Source organism: Onychomys torridus, chromosome 22 (genome assembly GCF_903995425.1).
Source record: "Onychomys torridus chromosome 22, mOncTor1.1, whole genome shotgun sequence".
In the NCBI taxonomy this organism is placed as follows: Eukaryota; Metazoa; Chordata; class Mammalia; order Rodentia; family Cricetidae; genus Onychomys; species Onychomys torridus.
This window is the reverse complement of record NC_050464.1, coordinates 28,733,210-28,751,337: the sequence shown is the minus strand read 5'-3', so window position 1 is coordinate 28,751,337 and position 18,128 is coordinate 28,733,210. Positions and strand designations below refer to the sequence as shown.

Sequence of the window (18,128 nt, the reverse complement as noted above, 5' to 3'; positions counted from 1 at the left end):
CTGGCTGCCTTCACAGCCTGCTTCCACACAGCAGCCCTTTCTTTCTCCGGCAAGGCCTGCGGTTACGGACTTCTGTCTCAGATCGGCTTCCCCATCCTCAGAGCCTCTTATATCCCCCCCTCCCCCCCCCCCCCCGCTCTTCCCCCCGGATCGACACTGGGTAGGTTTGTTTCCTGGGACTCCCGTTGCAATCTGGGTGGCTTCAAGCACTGTCAACTTCTCCTCTCGTAGTTCTGGAGGCCAGAGGTCTAAAACCAAAAGATCAGTGAGGCCGGCGCCTTTTGGGAGCTCCGAGAGAGAATCCGTTTGCACCTCTCTCCTGACTCATGGTGGTTGTGCAGCCACAGGGCATGGTCTCTGTATCTGTGCCCATGTCTTGACATGGCCTTCTTTAAGACAAGTTTCTTATTTTCTTTATTGGTTGTTTACATATGAGTGGTTTACTCACTGAACCATCTCCCCAGCCATAGGGAGGGTGAAAATACTTTATATATATATATTTTTTTTTAGATCTTCAAAAATTTATATTTTATGCGCTTGAGTGTTTGTCTGCATGTGCTTGGTGCCCACAGGGGTCAGAAGAAGGTGCTGGCTACCCTGGAACTGGAGTTATGGATGGTTCTGAGCCACCATGTGGGTGCTGGGAACTGAACCTGGGTCCTCTGGAAGAGCAAGTGATCTTAACTGCTGAACCATGTCTTCTGCCCCTGAAAATAGTTTCTAACACTGACTCTTCCTTCCATTCTTGGGATAACTTATTTGTGTATATTACTCTTGTGATACTGAGCTGAATTAAACTTGCTACCATCTTACTTAGTTTTATTTTTGTTGAGTTACCAAGTTATTCTCTGACTTTTGGTTCCATGGTTCTTATAAGAAAAGCTATAACATCTTTTTGCAGACTTGGAAATAATTAATCTCATACAAGAATTCACTACTTCTTGAAAGTTAGAAAAATTTACTCTTTCTTGGAGCATATTTTTCTTTCTAATGAGCCAACTTGGGTCGTTTAAATTTACTTAGAAAGTCATACATTTCATGGCTGGGTATGGCTGCAAATGCCTGTGATCCCGCAGTCTGGACTGTGTAGTGAGGCTCTCTAAAAGAGTCAAATCATATACCTCACTTAGGTTTTCCGACTTTTTGGCAAAAGTCACATGAATAATCTTTCCTCTTTCTTTCTACCCCTTTCTCGTCAGTTTCTCCTTTCTTTCTGTCTTGTGTCTATTGCTGGTGGTTTCGTTTTAAATCAGACTTTCAAAGTCTTGAATTTTTATCAGTCTAATTGAAGACTGGTTTTTTTGAACTACTGATGAGTGTAACTCAGTTATGTGACCTTATTTTTAAATTCTTTGGGTTTCTTGCATTGAAAGCTGAGTTCTTAGTCGTCTTGTCTCTGGATAAATGGCTTTGGGGTCAGACTCTTGACCCCCGACCTGCTGCCATCCACTCAACACTCCAGCTGAGGGCTTCACTCCATCCTTCAGTGTCTCTCCTGGTTTCTGTCCCGGGTGGACATGGGGTCTGGCAGCACACGCTCTGTCGGACAGCAAAGGCAGCAGCCCGGCCTCCACATAGCCACGATCTCAGCCCAACTTTGAACTTCTCAGGGACATTTTTCTTTTTAAAGTGGGGGTCAAAAAGAACATGAGCCAGTCCCTCAATGGTAGCCCACGTCATGAAGCTGTAGGCAGCCACATACCCTGCAGTCCGGGAGGCCCCTGGACTCCTGCCATGGTGGAAACTGGATGCTCCCTGGCCACACGAGTGTTCTGACCTTTCACCTGAGCCAGCTCAGACGGGATCTCTGTTATCACAATGACAAAGCCTGACTAATCTAGGATGACACATCTTTGGAGCCTCTTCATGTTATCTGATTGCTAAGCAAACCTGTTCCTCTTAATGGACAGAAAGACACAATTCATTCTATCCCAAGGCCAAAAAACCTGCTTACAAATTTCACAGTTGGTTACGTGGCTTTCCCCTGTATCATTCTGAAATCCTCTACCCCGCCCTCCTGTAAGAGCTGGTGAATCTGGTTCTGGAAAAGACACCACATCTGTCTGTGGGTAGAGTGCACGTGTAGGGCAACCTGATGTACCGTGTGTTGGACACATGCCACCATCTGTGAAACGTGGTCACTTTCTACAAATCTAGGGAATTGCTTTAGGGCCTGGAACCACTTCAAAGCAGTCACCAGTCCAGGGGGCCTCAAACACTGCCAACTTTGGGCCGCCCATTGTGTGTGGCACTATGCAGACTGGGTGCCAAACAGATACAATAATTGGGACTAAAATAACACCGGGCTTGGTGACATCTTGATGCAGCTTTGTGGGAACAGCAGGCTCCTGTGTACACACCGTTCTACCCTGCATGCCTATTTGTAACTTAGTCTCACATCAGTAGACTTAGCTCAGATGCCATGTTCCTGGACCACTCTGAGGCTGGAGTGGGCTACAGAGCCTCTGTTCCACCTAGATCAAACCCTTTCAGCAGATGCTGTGGGGCTCCTTCCTGTCAGGCTCTCTCTAGACAGCCTCCTCTGGATACCCTCCTAGCAGGAAAGGCACACGGGATGCGGGGGAACAGGGGTTTACTAAGAATCCTGTCAACAAGTGTCCCCAGTATACTCATGTGGTAATACGCGCATTTGTAAGATATGAGAGCAAGGTGACCAGAAACATGCCAGGGGTCCGCAAGTCCTCATCTCTGCGATTTTCTCCTAGGATGCTAACCTCTCTGGTACTAGAACACGGCTTAGCCCAATCTGCTGTGAGTCAGCTCTGAGGGGCTTTGTCCCCCAGATCACTATGGCAGTGTTCAATCTTGGTAGTGGGTCAGGGAAAGTGTATCAGGCTGAGCTATGTGGCACACTCCTGGCCTCATTTTCCTGGGAGGAAAGCTAATGTCTGAGTTAGGCTTTTTCAGGCAGCACTGGGAGAGTGCAGCCCCATTATTACTTTCCTATCACCTGGGAGACAGACTCTTTTTTTCATTCCGAACTACTCTCGAGTAGTTCTGTGCTGGACTGGCCATGGTAGCCTCATCCACGCAGACAGGTGTGAGGTCAGTGACAGCTCACCCTGGAGGTCTCCTTCACAGTCCAGGTCCGGTTATCTGCCAGCAACCCCTGCCAACCCTAGGAGGCTAGGGACCTGGCACTTCCATACTAAGAAGGGAAACCGTTGAATTGCGTGGCCTCCTCTTCTGGCAGGTCTTCCTTGAAAGGTTCTCCCTACGCTGAGGGATACTAAACATCCCAAGTGTCTACATTTCCCTGAGGAGGGGTCCTGGCCAGGGATGGAGGTGACCTCAATGTCTGACTCTTCCCACACACACTACTGAGGGCCCAGGTCTTCACTACAGCGGCTGTGCTGACAGAGGGGTAGGGAAGAGCATCAAGTCTCCCCACAGGATCTTGTGGACCCAGCATCTAGTGTTCGCTGAGGCAAAGCTCCAACCTGGCACGGAAAGGAAGTGGTGAAGACTGGGAGCAGGGGCCATGTCTTGGGCAGCTCAGAGCTGGATGCTTAGGACTTCAGAAGCTGCCAGGTGCTGACGGAGCATGCCTTTAATCCCAGCACTTGGGAGGCAGAGGCAGGTGGATCTCTGAGTTCCGGGATAGCATGAGCTACACAAAGAAAGAAACCCTGTCTCAAAATGGGAAAAAAATTCCGGCAGCTGAACTGGATACCACAGGAAGAATACAGGAAGCATGTGCCTGAGAATGGAGCATGCCTGTAGACCAGTGTCCTGCAGACACCCACATGACTAAGGTTGGGGGCAGTGGGACCCAAGGCTTCTGAGACCTGTTCCTGATGCCTCAGACAATGGCTTCTGGTGCTGGTTACTTGCCCGAGCTGCCAGGCACCCTAGGGTTCATTGAGGCCAGGACACTGATGGTGACCACTCACCTGGGTTGACAGGCCCCCTTGTGAAGGCCCACCATGCTAGCTGAGGAACAGGCCAGGAAGGCTGCAGCAGAGATGGTAGGGTGGCCATCTGCGGGCTCTGGAGTGTGAACTGAGGGTGGGAGTGGGAGAAAGAGAAACAAGAACAGGGGCAGGAACCTGAGGGCTGAGGTGAGCAGCAGGTGCGCCTGTCCAGGGTCGGGGAGGGCGCCTAGGACCCTGTGGCGGCACAGACTGGCAGGTGCCCTTCCACGTGCCGCAGAATCACTGTGCTCCTTCTCTTGGGGCTGCTCATGCACGGTGGCATGCTCTGACCTTTTCTAAGTGTCAATGAACCAGTACTTCCTTTCAGGTAGGCCAAGGTCAAGCAAGGTCACACAATTCAGGCAGTTTCATGGCTGCCAGGGACCAGGCCAGGAGATTTGCCATGTCTCCTAACGCCACCCTAAAGTAGACTTCCTGTCACTGCCTGGGAGCCACAGCAGTGAGGTCCTTCTTTCTCTAGGCCCTGTAATATAATCGAATGGATGATGTCTCAGCTGCAGAGGGCATCCTCTCAGTGAGGACCTGACTCGCTCTTCCCAAGAATGTCACTCAAGACCCCTGACCGCTCTGGGTTCCCCTCCTCATGATCTGCTGAGTTGGTGCTAAAGGGATGCTCTGAGGAAGAACAGATATGTGGGGGGGAGTCAGTGGTCCCCAGTACCAGCCAAGGCTGGCTCCCCTGCCCCAAGGGAAGCAGCTGGGTCTGCATGGTCCCAAGCACTCGCTCTCCACCCCAATTTCAGTGTGCGCTGACTGCACATCCAGGGATACAAGCTGCCTTGTGCCCAAGACTTCCCAGAGGCAGTATAATGGAAGAGAGCTTAAGGCCCAGCCATCCCTTTTCACCTTCCTATATGGAGACAAGATACCAAAGACTCAGAACCTTCTGGAGAAGGAAGGAAGATAATATAGCCTCTGTGTGTGTGTGTGTGTGTGTGTGTGTGTGTGTGTGTATCCAGTGTAAGTGAGAAGAGCTTCTTCTTCTTTTTTTTTTTTTTTTTTTGAGCTGAGGATCGAACCCAGGGCCTTGCGCTTGCTAGGTGAGCTAAATCCCCAACCCGAGAAGACCTTCTTATTTATACCAGGCCAAGCTCTTCTTGGCAAAAAACAGGCCTGGCAAAAAAACAAAACAAAACAAAACAAAACAAAAAAACAAGTATTCCTACCATCAAGTGATACTAAAAACATCTCACTGTCTTACTGCTGGACACTCTGATGGATGGTGTGAGGCTGGAGGTGGGGGCAAGACCCCTATGCCTGGCATTACCTCCTGAGCTTCAGAAATCACAGTGGAGCAACACTGTGGCAGGTACTTTTTACAGCCAGTAAAAAAGTCGCAGAATGCTCACCCCTGGGGCAACTGCGTGTGGGATTTCAGCTTCCTGAATGTCAGACAGGGAGCACGTTTCCACAGCTTTCAATAATCGAATACATTGAAATTTCTGCAGTGAATTCACGAGTATAGGATATATAACGGCTATAAATAGCTTCACGTGGACTATAAATAGCCTCACCCCAGTTCACGCGGGACTCTGCTGCCAAATGAGCTATGACAAAGCACTTGGTTTTCAGAGCTCGCTGTATTTGGGGATAGAGAGTAAGGCATTGTGGGTGTGCATGTCAACGTTCTCTCTATATGTCGTGAACCAACTGTACATCAGGCCTGGCTCATCCTGTAACCCACATGGTTCTGAGTAGGGTTATGTGTGTCTTGCCCTTGAAACTCACCAGGCCTTTGGGCTTTGGGAGACAGTCCAAGGACATAAGTCACACATAAAGACGCACGCGCACACAAACACACACACACACACACACACACACACACACACACACACACACACACACAGGGGGAGTCAGAGTGCACAATGCCTATAAAGTAACTAGGAAGGCTGGGTGCAGAGGGACAAACAGGGAAGGAGAGCCCAGTTCTGGGACAAAACCTGGGCAGCATCCTACGGTCACCTGTTCAGTGACGAGGGACAGCATAAGGAATGGCCAGAGGCCAGCAGGGCACAGCTTTCTTGTCTCTGTACAGAGCGGGGTGGAGCAGCGGATGTGGCTCAGCTCTCAGTGGGGTAGCCGGCTGGTCTGGAGGGGCCGAGACTCTACCGGCATCAATCATTACAGGCTACACAAGGCTTTGGTGGGGAGTTGGGGGTCTGGGAAAGAGAACGAAGCTTCAGGGGTTCATGGTGGTCTGCTCTCGAATGTCTGCTCACTGTTGTGTGAAACTGTTCACATGTACAACACAATAAAGGAGCTTACGTGGGTGAGTCTTTTCATCCAGAAACGCCTCTACATCCCAGGGACTCTCTCGAAACAGGAACCTCTGTGGGTCTATCCTTAGTGCAGCTGTGACCTTTCAGACGCTCTTTCAAGAGGAGCTCAGGGGTTGGAGGAAGAGCCCAGAAAGTGCACTGAAGGCTTCTCTTTGATGCGGGGGCATGGTATCGATGACAGACGCAAGCTTTGAAGTGAGGAGGGAGGTTCTAGTCACAATTCCACCCCTCATTGGTCTGGATCAGGTTACTTAAGAGTTTGATCCTTAGTTGCTGTGTTTATAAAACCGGATGTCAGCCGCCTATAATCCCAGCACCCGGGAGGCAGAGGCAGGCGGATCTCTGTGAGTTCGAGGCCAGCCTGGTCTACAGAGCGAGATCCAGGACAGACTCCAAAGCTACAGAGAAACCCTGTCTCCAAAAAAAAACCACAAACAAACAAACAAAACAACAACAACAAAAACCGGATGTCTCATAGAGGGGGAGCAGGAGAAATAAACAGGGCCAGTGTTGAGTACCCGTCACCATGACGACAATAATGACGGGTGACAGTGCTAAGGGAGAGGCTCCCTTGCTCTCTCACCGACACCACTCTCTAGGTCAGGGGTTCTCAACCTGTGGGTGGCAGTCCCTCTGAGGGAGGGCCACATATCACACGTCCTGCCTATCACACATTGACAGCACGATTCACAGCAGTAGCAAAATGACAGTTGTGAAGTAGCCGCGACAATCACGTTATGGTTGGGGTCACCACACCCTAGGGGCTGGACTAAATAAAGGTCGCAGCGCCGGGGAGGTTGAGAACCACTCTTCCAAGCAGTCAAGGCTGAAGTAACTCATTGGTCACCGTGTCATCACCTGCTCCCCTGCGACCTCACTCACACCTCCAGCAACGCCTTAAACAATTGGGAAGGTACCCTTTCCCACTGCAACTGAAGCCGTGGAAACGGCAGAGACTTGGCTAAGGTCATCAAACAAGTCAGTGACAAGGATGGGCGAGAACTCTCCACTGTGGGCAAAGAAACAGCCACGCCATTCCAGCTAACACCCTGATGCCAAGGGCTACAGCGTCCTCTAGAGCACTCCAGGTCACAGGTGTTGAGGAGCACCCGGCCTGGTGGGCGTATCAGGGCAGGAGAGCCAAGGGGGAGGACAAGAAGGAGAGGGGGCGGCTGGGGTACAGAGAACTGAGTCATCTCCCAACTGGTCCAAGCCCATCGCACACAGTCTGGCTCCTCTATCTTTGGCGGGGAGCCGGGGGCTATTCTGGGAAGCTCCGCACACAGCCTGCCACTTCCCTGCCAGGCTGACTGGGTCAAAAACAAAACCAGCCCAGCAACAGCCCATGTCAACAGGGTGGGAGGTGAAGAGGAGCTCAACAGCCCTGAACAGAACAGCAGGAGCGGGGGAAAGTCGGGGAGGTGGAGGAGCACAGTCACTCCCACCTCGAAAAAAAGGGGGCTGTGCAGGAAAAAAAGCAAACAAAAACTGAGTTGAAGGTCACAAAGCATTATGGGAAAGACTGGAGTCAGACAGACCTAAGTTCAAAGGCAAGCTCTGTGTGTGTGTGTGTGTGTGTGTGTGTGTGTGTGTACACTTTCCTGGCAATGGAACCCAGGACCTTAGTATATGCTAGGCAAGCACTCTACCACTGAGCTACATGCCCAGCCCCAAGCTCTGTCTTTGAGAAAGTTGCTGAGTTGTTCTAGGGCTCATTACCTGTATGCAGGGATGTCAGTCTCAGAATTAGGGGAATAAACACTGTTAGGATGTCATAGTAGGTATTAGCACTATTATCTGCTGTCCACTTTTGTCTTCAAGTGCCCTGGTCACCCATCAAGACCCTGCCTGATTAGGGCCACCTTTGTGGGCAGCCCATCCAGAGTCCTCCCTTACAGGCATGGGCTGCCCAGGCAGCTGAAGTCCTTGCACAGTGGACCAAAGCCCTTGCCCATTCTTGTGTGACCACAGCGAGGAGGCCACAGCACCTGCCCAACCAGTCTGTGAGAACTAGCCCAAGGGGCTACCCTGCATCCAAGGAATCAGAAGAGAAAGGAACAGGGGGTCCTCACCCCAGCAATACTGTCACAGAGGGCACGGCAGTGCTGCTCTTAGGCTCCAGGGTAGAGGACAGTGTCCCACCCAGAAGAGAGGTGCAGCAGCATCTGCAGGGACAGAGTCGGGGAGGGTCTGGTAGCGGAGGAGAGAGATCCAAGGGCCAGGCTTTGCATCTGTGTGGGAAGCTGCCACACACTGTCACAGATGATTATGTCTTTGGCAGATGAGAGGAAAGGACTTGGGGAGGGAAGGGACATGCCTGAGGTCACTCAGCAAGTGGGTGTGAGGCCTGGTGGCAGGCATCGAGCTCCAACAGGACTGAGGTTCTCAGCATGTTGTGCACTATGTCCTGGATGAGAAACTGGCCTCAGGCAGCAAAGACAGGCTAAGTGAGGCTAGGATAGGTAGACCTCTCTAGAATGAAGTCTTTACCCTGGAGCTAAGGGAGGCTTGGAAGTCTGATCAGCCCTGCCAGACATCCAGCTGTGCACTTTTCTTACCAGGCTCTCTAAAACTCCAGGCAGGTAAGAAAAGCCCAAATGTCTACTGATGGGTGAGTAAAGAGATGTCCATCCATGCAAAATATATGACACGGTTTTAAACAGGAAGAAATTCTGTCACAGGCTACAACACAGATGAGAGCCCTGAGTTGTAGCCGGCTCCTCCCCAACCTAGCCCAGCCCATGGGAGAATATATGGACAGTGTCCTCCCTCCTGCTACCACGAGGTGTACGGTGTTTCTCATCTAAGACAGGCCTGGGCTCTTGCACAAGACAAATGTACTGATATTGGACGACAAGCCCACTGAGGGCTAGCAGCTCAGGATGTCAGAGCTACATTCAAGGCTAGCATCAGCCAGGCAGAGAGGAAATAGCTGAGGGGCTGGGCAGGAGACAGCACTTCAAAACAGGACAGGAGAGGTCCAGCACACAGGGCCTGTGGCCACTAATGCCTTAGATGCTGGACAATTGTTGTCATGCTTCCCACCCCATAAACCCACAGAGGAGCCAGGAGCAGAGCCTGGGCCAGGCTTGCAGGGAGGCGCTCAGTATCTGAGGCCGACTCCTCTGCCACTGCCATTATCTTAGATGGTCTTGGGAGTCCCTGGCCTCATCCCTCAGCTGTCAGGTGGGGCTTGAACCTCCAGGAGGAGTACAGACAGAGCTCGACAGATGAGAGTCCTCTCTCCACAGCCTACCCTGCAAGAGGTGCTCAGTCACCTCTGGGAACGGGCTGCTCACCTCCCTCTAAGGTATTACAAGAAAGCTCGTATGCTCAGCAGTTCGCCTCCTTGGAACTCAAGCCTGGTTCTCATCAGCACTTTAGAGTCCCCCTGGGTCCTCCTTTGGGGGCAACTTGACGGAGTACTGAACGACACACCCTCTCCTGGTCTTTCTCCCTCTATCCTCGGAGGCAAATTAACTTAGCTAGCGATGGATCCAGAAGCTGCCAGAAGCACCTGCTCTTTCTCCTAGGACAGCTACCAGGCTGTAGTTTCTTAGCCGGTACAGCTGCTTGTCCTTTTGGGGGACGGACATTCTGCCTGCTGGGTATAATAGGAGTGACGTTCCCCCACCTCCCCAAGTTCCTATCTATGTGGATGTCAGAACAGAATCTTATTTGGAAATGGGGTGTTTGCAAATAATGAATCAGGACGATTTTCTAATCAGATCATACTGATTTAGAGTGGGCTCAAAGTCTAACGGCTGTCTTTGGAGGAAGGGAAAGAAGATGGAGTCACAGAGGTGGAGGCCCTGTGACAGAGACAGAGGGGACATGTAGCCACAAGCCAAGGACGTCCTGGAAACACTAGAAGTGGGGAGAAGCTAGGAGGCTGCATATCAGAGCCCTCCGAGGTTGCGTGGCCAAGCAGACACACAACTCCGGACTTCTGGCTAGAGCAGCGTTGGAATAAGTCAGCAGCTTCAGCACTGTGCCACGGCACGCAGCCCCAGGAACTAGTTAGTGCCTTGGGCTTCTGGCTGGAAGAGACAACATACACCCAGGCTTCCCCATGTCTACCAGCCAGTCTTTCTGCTCTGAGTGCACTGTGAGAAAGGACCATTGCTGCTCTGTGAGAGCAGCCTCGGCACTTAGGCAGGGCTGTGCCAGCCTGTTGCTGGGTTGTTACCAGGGCTGTGGTCCAATTAACTTGGGGCACTTACAGAGCCTTCTCATGCTAATGAGAAGCCAGTCTGTGTTTAGGCTGCTAAGACACTCAAGGGGAATTGGCCACTCAGGCCATAGCATACTGACTGCCGTCCAGCCTCTCAACTCTCCCTGCTTCCCATCCTGGCCTTTTGTAGGACCTTGTGTTGGGCAGGTCATGCCAGACATTACCAAAAATCTTCATGTGCACCAGCCCTATGCAAACAGCTTTCAGACCTAACTCAGGGAGAAAGGTAAGCGTCATATGCAGCCCAAGACATACAGGACTTCCCAGCCTCCCCCTTGGCTTTCAATCTGCTTCCAGTTAAAAACTCTCAGACTCAGGGAAGGCAGTAGTCAAGGCTTCTGGAAGCTTTAGCAGGGTTTTCTCTGACAGATGCTGTAGCAAGGCAAGCCCTTTCCTTCCCCCCTCTCTCAGTTCCATGGGTTTGCTGGGTTTTCAGGGCGGCCATAAGGTTGGTGGTATGGGGCAGGACTCAAAAGGTTGCAAAATAGCTAAGTCTAGCATTGCTCAGACCAGAGTGTAGCCGTGGGACTTTAGAAATAGCTAGTGGGCTGTTGAGATGGTTCAGCAGCCAGGCCTAACAATCCTAGTGCGACTCTCAGAACTCGCATGGTGGAAGGGAAGAACTGAATCCCTCAGGTTGTCCTCTAACCTCCACGGGTGCACTGGAGCACACTCACGCCCTCCACCTCCATGCAAATAACCAAATAAATGTAATTTTAAGAAAGCCTGTGCCAGACGCCCAGAATCACACCTCCAAGGGAGGCCCAGCAACCCAGGGTGATGGAGAAACCCCCTGGAAACTGATAGCAAGGGGCTAGACCGACTCTCTCATGTACAGAGAGACAGCAGAGGCAGGACAAGCCTGGAAAGGTGACCTGGCCACTGTCCCCATGGCCTGGAGTCCTCCATGCAGGTCTCGGTGCAGGGAGTACTTCCTTTCCTGGTCCCTCGGCACCACGTGTGGGCTTTGTTTGCTCTTGGCTATCCCTGGCCTACCCTTTGGCCATGTGTTTGCTTTGGAGTCAGGTCCTGAGCCTTATTCAGAGTGGTTCCCCAGGGTTTGGCCAGCGTGACTGCCCAACAAACTAAGGTGCCCAGTAAATATTGGTTAGGAAAGTGATTTTAATTCCAAACCCTGTTCCTGAATAGTTCTCTGACCTTGGGAAGGTCGCTCAAGTCTTACGATCCATACAACACAGATTCTGGCTCTCTGCCCTGATCATGTCACAGGTCTCAGAAGAGGAAGCTGCAGCACCCCAGGCACAGGGCAAGGTGGCAGAGAGGCCTCAGCCTGCACACTGGACATTATATAGCAGACAGATGGCACCAAGCCCGAAGAGCCCAAGGTGTGAGACCCAGCCAGGGGACTGCAGGGGCAGGAGCAGTGGAGGGAGCCTGGAAGGCAGGTGGGTCTCCAAGATGAGATAGACAGGTGGGTTCCAGGAGCTCGGCTCACTTCCTGCCCACAGAGATGGGCATCGGGGAGAGACAGCCGCGTCTTGGTCCTGCCCTAGCATAGTCCACTGGAGAGCCCCTGAATGCTACCAGGCTACAGACAGGAGGTTACATCAAACAGTGGCCTGAGGCTGGGTTTGTGCTGGGCCATACCCAAAGCCCCAGGGTTGGAGAGCCAGCAGCACCACGGTCACTTCTAGCTGTTAGTGTTCTCAGGGCAACTGTGTGGGTATGGGTAGCCAGAAAGGTCATGTCTGTCCTGCAGAGGCCTCTTGGAGCCCTAGGGGGGCAACTAAAGGAATCCACTTTTGTGCTGAGGCTGGAAGCAGAGCTACCTGCGGGAGGAGACGTAACTTGGAGGGGGCTTCCTAACCTGGGCAGGAATGGCTCACACAAGGCCAGGCTCCTGCTGTGGAGGACCTGGAGGAGCCTAGGTCTAAGCCCAACTATATCATCTCAAGGCGACCAGCCCCAGGCTAGCTACTGAGGGGCGTCTCTGAGGGCTAGGCAGCAATATGTCCTTTATGGGTCTTCATGTGACTTGGGGAAAGCTTCCCGGGTTTCTGTGTTGGTTTCTCTCTCTAACACGCCTGACCTGGGAGCCATGGAGCAAAAGGCAGGAGCAGATTGAACTCTGCAGTGTAAAGACAGGGTAGAAGAGCGGGGACAGAAAAGCCACTCCTCTGCTCTAAGCCAGGCTGCTAGCCAGGGACTCAGTGTGACTACCGGCCTCTGCTTCTTCTCTGGGCCTATGAAGGCTTCTTTGCACTGTGGCTAGACCTGAGCTCCAGCAGGGAGACACAGAGCTGCTCCCTGGATCCTGGGATGGAGGGACAGTCAGCACCTGAGGGCTGGTGAGCACCAATGCTCACCCCAAGGCAAGCCTGGTCTAGGGAATACACTAGAGTCTATATTGGTGAAGTACAGATTGTTTGGAGGGCCTGGCCTGGCCTCTAGGGCAAACTTTGATCCAGAATGGACATATGGAGGTAGGCCTTGAGAAATTATAACCTGTTCCTGTACTTTTCTTATGGTCAGTAGAGACCTGGAGTTACATACAGAGTGAGGGACAGTGGGGACAACCGTCTTGTTCTACACATCGAGAAGCTAAGGTACAATGGAACTCAGTAGGTCCCATGAGTCACACAGCTAGGACTCAAACCTGGGTCTCTGTAGCTGCCACTTTGCACTTCCCACTGTCTGAGGAAGGCCCTTTTCCAGTCCTGCAGATAGACTTCAGCACCTAGCAGCACATCACACACCCTAAGCAAATGAAACAAGTTAGCAAGAATTTTTGTTTTGTTTTGTTTTGTTTTTCGAGACAGGGTTTCTCTGTGTAGCTTTGCGCCTTTCCCAGAACTCACTCTGTAGCCCAGGTTGGCCTTGAACTCACAGAGATCTGCCTGACTCTGCCTCCTGAGTGCTGGGATTAAAGGCGTGCACTATCACCACCCGGCTGCAAGAATGTTTTAAAAATTAACTAATCCCTACCCCCTGCCTGAGCAGCCCTTGACAAAGCCTGCTCACAGCCATAGGCTGCCATCAGGGTTGTTCCCACACCTAGAAAGCTGTGAGGTACTTTACAAGGGCACTACCACGGAAGAAAGTGTGCTGCAGAAATGCTATGCCTTTTGTCCTCTGCAGGCTTGCAACCCTAGCGTACCAACCAGGAAAAAGGCTCTGAGAGGCCAAGGGAATCTCCAGGACCTCATGAACAGGCTGCTGATGGCAGACCAGGGACAAGGACAGGGCCTTTGGACTTGCTTTTGGAACTAGTGAAGGGGGTGGTTGCTATGGCAACAAGGTGGGAAAACTGAGGCAAGGAATGGGTAGCGGCTTACTGACAGAGTTAAGCTGGTATCCTCCCTCTCCCAACATTCCCGACCCCAGCATTTTGTTCAGTTCTTCCATTTCCACCAAGCCTGGTTTTGTCAATGGGCAGTCACAGCTCAGAGAAGTTCCATGGAACAGAGCAGGACTCCAGACTCCTGAGCTGTGGCTAGTACTCACTTTAACAGCTGTTAAGACTCTGAGGTGGGACATTTATGTAAAAGGAGCTCACAGCAATGAGCAGAAAACAAAGCCCACCTTACAGGGGAACCCACTACTGCTTGCTGCTTACAGGGGAACCCACTACTGCATGCTGCTTACAGGGGAGCCCAGTATGCATGCTGCTTACAGGGGAACCCACTACTGCTTGCTGCTTACAGGGGAACCCACTATGCATGCTGCTTACAGGGGAACCCACTACTGCATGCTGCTTACAGGGGAACCCACTATGCATGCTGCTTACAGGGGAACCCACTATGCATGCTGCTTACAGGGAACCCATTATGAATGTTGGACCCCAAAAGAACAAAGTAAACAAACCAACAAAAAACCAGCACCCAGTCCTGACAACTGTGTAAGACCCAGCCTTCTCTCACCTAGCACGTGAAAGGGACACTCTGGGCAATGGAGCCTGATTCCTGAGCCCAGACAATGGGCCCCAACCCTCTTTAGGGGAAACTGTCTCAGGCTGGTAACCTAGAGGATGCAGTCCCTGTCCTCCATGGCTCCCTCACCTCATCCTAGGGCTGCATGGCCACCTCCAGCTTTTATTCATTTCACTTCTAAAGGATTCTTTAGGGTAAGGGCACTGTGTGTTACCCCATATTCTATCAACCTTTCAGGAAGAGTCCTCAAGTGTCTATGGCTTAAAAAATATCTTTTCTCAATATCTCCAATTTTCAGAAAAACTATCAAACGAAAACAAGAACTGCCGTGTATCTACCAAGACTTGCTGATTGCTCTCCTTTTGTACTGTCCGCTTTATGTCCGTGCCCTCTCCCTATGTGCGTGTCTAAATGGGCGTGCTCTCTGTCCTGGCCCATTATAGATGCGACTGGAATGATTTGTCTACAACAGCCTAACCACCCCCACCACTGCCGATACACACTGTCCATTTCCAAGCACTTCACATCTGTCCTGAGTGTCAGGCGTGTGAAGCAGACAGTGGTATCTCCCTGTTACAGACAGGAAACTGAGGCACAGGTCCCGTGATGAACACAGCCTCCCTCTCCTACCATATAAGCCACTGATATCTAAGACCCCAGTATAAGGGAAACAGACCACAACGCAGACAGTCTTCCAGACTGTGGGATAACTTCTAAAGGAGAATCATACTGAGTCTATAGCAGAATCAAAGCGGTGGGGTGGGGAGCAGGTGTTTGGGTGTGCTGTATTCTCTGCTTCATAGCTGAATCTTGAACTGGGAAGGGGCCATGAGCGAGAGGGTGGGCTGGGCCCAGGGCTTCCTCCCACTGCCACTCCCAAGCCTCCTCTTCAGACAGCTGGGGTGGAGGGAAGAGAGGCCAGTGGGACAAGCACTGCCTTCTTTGGGGCCCCTCTGCTTGCTTAGCTGACCCCATGCAGGCTTCCTCTCAAGGCAAGAGCCAGGTCTAGTCTTCACCTACAGCCATGGGCCTGCCACACAGAGCAGCTGTATACATGAGTGATGAATGAGTTAGTGCAGAGAGCTGAGTTCTGGCTCTATCTTTATGGCGCAGGCTGCTCAAACCCCGAGATGCCTGTGAACATGTAAAATGGAGTGTCTGCACAGCATCCGGTGAGATGGAATGCTGAAGGTACCCATGCAATGGTCAAAAGACTCTAGGACAGTCAACACAAAAACATCTGCCCAGAGCTTCTCTGGAAACTGAGCCAGTAAAAGGAAAAAGGATAGGAAGCTGGGGTGCCCAGACATCAAAAAATGAGCAACGTAGATGTACACACAGACATACACGCACACACAGAACACACACATACACATATTACATATCACACCCCACAAGCAAACATACATGAATCACCACACAAATATCCACATGCTCACAGAACACTACACATGTATGAGCATACATTCACATGCTTGCACATATCCCAGTGCATACACAAACACACTAACCATAGCATATCACACATATACATATCAGTACACTATTCACATTCACAGAACACCAATACCCACATACATACATAACACATATCACATATATAATATTTATATACATCCTCACATATAACAAACCATATACATATCACAGATGTATATATTTATACCCTCACATTCACACACATAACACCACAAACAACATACTCTCAGATCCCTGTAGATACACATATTACACAAATACTACAAATACAATGGACATACTACACACACACACCTTGAACATAGCTCACATGCAAACACACAACACACTACACATGCCACAAATTATTATTTTTTTTTTTTGACAGAGCTGAGGACCGAACCCAGGGCCTTGTGCTTGCTAGGCAAGCGCTCTACCACTGAGCTAAATCCCCAACCCCACACGCCACAAATTATACAGGAACATACCACACATATGCACATACCTCCACATAACATACTACGGTCATACAAATACCAAATATATACATGCACACAGCCCTAATCATTCACATCACAGGTACTACACACACACACACACACACACACACACACACACACACACTCATTCACACACAGACCACACATATATGCACACAAATAAATGTATGTGCCCACACATTCACATCCACACACAGGCTACACACCTCTATGCACAGTTACACATAAAACCACATAGGCAAGCACATGCCTCACATCTATACACTCATCACAAACCACACATTCAATCAATGCACTCTCAGATGCACATACACTACATGTGCACACATACCAGACGGTCACACATTCACACCATTCATGGAGGCCTGTGTCTCGGCACATCCTAAGCTTATCAGTCTCTCTCTGATACCCCTTCCGTCAGTGAGCATCTGCATGCTTCTCTTGCAGAAGAACATGCCAATCTCTGTAACCCCCCCGGAGAGAGGGACAGGAGAAGAGGGGTGGACATGGGCAATCTGCCTTGCCCAGGTGAGACAGTGAGCTGAGAAGGAGCGGAGACAGGCACAACTGCGTGATGCTGGGACTAGTTACTAAGATCATGCGGGCATGAGCAGAATGGCAACAGATATATGAGCTCCTGCTAGCAGAAGGGACACTGTGTTTGTGTGATGTGCACACACATGCATACACATGCAGGAACAAGCTGAATGAATGTTGCATGTGTGCATGCATGTAGACATGTACGTAAGTGCACAAGGATGTGAGCATGTGCCTATGTATGTGTGTGTCCAAGGAAATCACAAGAGCACAGGGAAGTGTTTGACTCAGGAGCTTCCTTCTTTCTGCACAGTTGGGGTCATTCAGTTAATAGCCCCCAAGAGACTTTTTAAGAGCTGAGGACAGGGTGCCCTAAGAGGGGACAGAGGTTCAGCCTCTAGACAGACGCTGTCCCGAGCCCCAGGACTCTTGCCAGGGGCAGAGCTGCCTGTCTTGACTGGGCACAGCCTGGGTGGTCAACCTAGCATGGGAGAAATGAATCCCACTTTCTCCTTACAGCGTCAGGGCTTCACGAGGTCTGTATGAGCCACAGGCTCCCTAGCTTCCCGCCATCCCTTCCCTGAATCCCGGCGCTCCTGTCAAATTAAAGAAGAAAGAACCACTCACCGCCTGAAAGCCAGCCAATACGGTGATTATTCCATGTTTCCTGGAATGAGCCTTCCACACTCTCGCTGGCTGAAGCCATCGGCAGCCAGGGTTCCCACCTCTCTAAGCTGCTCTCACACCCTCTACAGCTCCCCCAAGATGCTTTCAAGTAAGTCAGCACTATGTGCAATCTTGCAATCACAATTACACTTGAGAGCATCCACTAAGCAAGGACTTGGGTGGGAGGAGGCAGGGCTGGAGGGCGGCACTCAGGGTCCACCTGGGATACAAGCAGTTGGAGGTGGAGCCTGCCTCTCCTCCTGAGCTCAGCTCTGGCTGTCCTTTCTGGGTTTGCCAACGGAATGATCTGAATGGGTGCTTGTCTGGTCCTGGGGGAGCACGAAAGACTCCAGGACAGAGGGACCTTGCTGTGATAGCAGCAGTGGCGGTGGCAGTACTGGACCAGCCTCCCACAGAAGCTAAGGGCGGAGATGAGAAAGGGGCTTGCCTTTACGTGTCACATCATATTTTCCGTTCTTAGACAAACAACAAAACCAGCGCACGGCCTCCCCAGCACCATCAGCTCGTAAACCCATCAGAATTCACAGCCAGCCAACTAACCCAGACATGGGTAATGCCATTAAGAAGCCTGCACAGTACCAGATGCC

At 51.2% G+C, this 18,128-nt stretch overlaps 1 protein-coding gene across 8 annotated transcripts in view; it reads right to left on the bottom strand.

Annotated features, from left to right (window-relative positions):
• Pitpnm2 (phosphatidylinositol transfer protein membrane associated 2) overlaps window positions 1-18,128 on the bottom strand; it is a 132,127-nt gene that overhangs the window by 52,907 nt on the left and 61,092 nt on the right. The window contains exon 1 of one of the 8 annotated variants that reach the window (XM_036171731.1): window positions 17,482-17,646. The exons of the other annotated variants lie outside the window; for them this stretch is intronic. The gene's annotated coding sequence lies outside the window, so the exon portion shown is untranslated. Of the gene's footprint in view, window positions 1-17,481; window positions 17,647-18,128 lie in introns of those variants that run through there. 8 annotated transcript variants of the gene reach the window in all.